This window comes from Triticum dicoccoides, chromosome 2A, assembly GCF_002162155.2.
Source record: "Triticum dicoccoides isolate Atlit2015 ecotype Zavitan chromosome 2A, WEW_v2.0, whole genome shotgun sequence".
In the NCBI taxonomy this organism is placed as follows: Eukaryota; Viridiplantae; Streptophyta; class Magnoliopsida; order Poales; family Poaceae; genus Triticum; species Triticum dicoccoides.
This window is the reverse complement of record NC_041382.1, coordinates 606,818,585-606,821,685: the sequence shown is the minus strand read 5'-3', so window position 1 is coordinate 606,821,685 and position 3,101 is coordinate 606,818,585.

Sequence of the window (3,101 nt, the reverse complement as noted above, 5' to 3'; positions counted from 1 at the left end):
CTGCCACCGCTCCTCGACTCACCGCAACCGCCGCCACCGGTGAGACCTGCTGCAGTCACGTCTCGTCGCTGTCGCCTTGCTGCTCCACCGCCTGCTGCTCGCCGCTGCACTCCGCCCCGCATTGCACCGCTGCCGCGCTGCCCTCTGCCGCATCCGCCGCTCGACGCCTCCCCTCGCCGCTCCCCGCGCCTCGCCCTGCCTCGCCAGAGAACGCCATCGCCGCCACCGGTTTTCTCTCTGAAAACCGCCAACCCGTCGCGAACCGATATAAAAGCGTCGGACCATTTTTTTAGGGTTTAGATTTACTTCGGTTTTTCAAAAAAAAAACGGTTTATTATTTTAGGTTAACTTATTCTACGAGCGTTCATTAGCTAGGGTTCGGTAGCGAACGATTTTCGTTCGTTAGCAATCGGTAACGAACGTTCACTATTTAGTTTTTTTTCTTTTATTTCTTTAGTTTTCTGTCTAGGGACCTATTTGTAGTAGTTTCTTTTACAGATTAGTCCCTGTACTTCAAACGACTACATCTTTTCGCTCGTTTGTCCAAATCCAGCGAAACCAACGCCCACTTCTTCGTTACGATCTCCTCTATCTAGTAATCCAACTCAAACAGGTTTTTGAAAACTTTAAAATTTGAATTAGAACAGATTTAGATTCAAGCTTCATTTGATCATAACTTGACTTTCGTAGCTCCGTTTGAGTTGATTCTTTTTGCAAATCGAAGCTATTGACCTAAACCTTCTGATAAGGCGAAATTCATATAATTTTGGTACTGTTAGAAATTGTTTTATGTAGCAAGAGTTATTTGCTTGGTTTTGGTGTTTTCCGAATCGTCTTCTTCGTTCTTTCTGATCTGTTGAGTGATTGCTTATGTGTGGTTCTATTGCTTGCTTATGATAGATTGACCGGAGTGTGACGAGTAGAACTATCAAGAGTTTTGAGTGCGAATCATCTTCATCAACATTGCAGGCAAGTTCACACTTTGATCATATCCCTTTCATACCCAGTTTTTATGCATTAGTTTCACCCTCAAACATTGCATGAGTAGGATTGATAACATGTGGGTATTGGGAAGTAGTTGATGAGGTAGGAACCTATTGCCCTGTATTCAAACCTTGGGAGTTACTATTACGTTATGCTTATATTGCCATGCTATGCTCATAGATGTGGATTGGGCTTGAGAGTATTTCATGACAGATGTGAGATTGTTAATTAATGGTTTACTTAAGGTGGCAACTCTAACACACATCTGGGTGGATTGAGGCACTTGGGCATTCCATCGATTGCCTGTCTAGGCACCTGGGTATTCCAGGATTGCCTGTTTTTTATGGACCGCCACCCAGGCTCAAAGGGATCATGAGATTATTCATACGAGAAACTTTCATGTGCAGCCACAAGCTATTATGGGCTCTAGCATAGTTGATTAAGTCATGTGAACTCTTACAGTGGTAGACTAGCAGATGTAGGGGTTGTAGGTGGTACGGTCTAACCATCGTAAGGTGCAAACGCTTCTGAAAGACTATGTCTCGATCATCCGTTTCTCAAACACCATGTAGTGCGAGAAATCCAACGGAGGAGATCGAGTCTTGTGGGGAAAAGTGCGCAAACCTCTGCAGAATGTATAAACTAATCATGATTAGCCGTGTCCCCGGTTATGGACGTTTTGAGTATCTAGTACTTGGATTATCATGTGAATCTCATCATGTTACTTTAAATTAAGTTGTTGGGTTTAATGATGTTACTTAATTGGGATTGAGAATGCTGTCAACTATTCTCAATGTTCAACAACCACCATGATAGTTAAATAAAATTTATTCCTTTGCAGCAGGAAAAAATTGGCTTTTCGCAAAAGCCTTATAACCATAGAGCTTTTCCACCAGCCATATATGCATGTAGTGATAGCCATTGTTCATCATTTCTCTCTATGGTGTGAATTTGCCAGCACATTCAATGTACTGACCCTTTGTGGCTGCAACGTCTCATGTTGCAGGAATCTTACGACGAGTAAGTGATACGTTAGGGTTACTTTTTGTACACTCAACTTTGCCGTTGGTGTTGATGGGAATCCACAACCTTGTTACTTCCGCTATTTGGATTGAGGTAATAGTATTTACGTTACTTTTTACATGTGATTTACCTCTGTTATAAATCCTCGAGTACTGTGTGTGTCAGCATACCGATCCAGGGATGACACTTAAGCATAGAGACTTGACCGTCTGAGGTCGGGTCGCTACAAGATGGTATGTGAGCACATGTTGACTGTAGGACGTGACCCTAGAAACTGGCAAGCCCATAGGAAAGATTTTTCTCTACAACTTTCCCTTTCAAAAAGATCTTTTACCTCTCTTCTCTTCTGAGCTTATTCAAAAATTCCCTTTAGTGAGACCATACCCCTTTCCCCTTTTGACCACACGAAGATTCGACTGATGAGACCACTCCAAGAAGTACAAGATATCGAACAACTAAGACCACTTCGGAATGAAGAGTATTTTCCGTGCATCTGAATAATGGAAACTACAACGGTTGAAGACCGAAGACAAGTAGAATTTGAAGGCTCTGAAGAATTCCTAGATTTGTATGACCTAGGAAGGCTACCCTTATGGAACTTGAAAGATTATGAAAGTTGTCAATGCCCGAGATCAGGGTGTATCGGAGAAAGACCGGAGCATGGAGAGTTAAAAACTTAAAGTTCTGTCAAGGAAAACCCTGAGGCAGGAGATATCAACTATGGAGAGATAGCTCATGGAAATGACAAGGGCAGAAACACGTCCATCCCTGATGATACCACTCGTTGATGCTATTGTCACCGTGCTGAGTTAAGCATGCATATGCATGGAAGAATTGGATGGTAGAAGGCTGATGGAGCCCCTATCAGCAAGATGAAGTTTTTACCTTAGCCGGTGTATCACCAGGATCTGGAGTAGTACATCAAGAAGTTTAAGGTGGAGCTCCATGAAGCCGTATTAGACAAGGAAGCATTTCGTGAAGAACTCAAGAACCAAAAGCTGAAAGTAGCCAAGCTGGAGGAGCTACAACCTCGAGATACCGGAGATTTGTCAGGAACTGAAGGACAGTATGACCATGGTTCATGTGAAGAATGT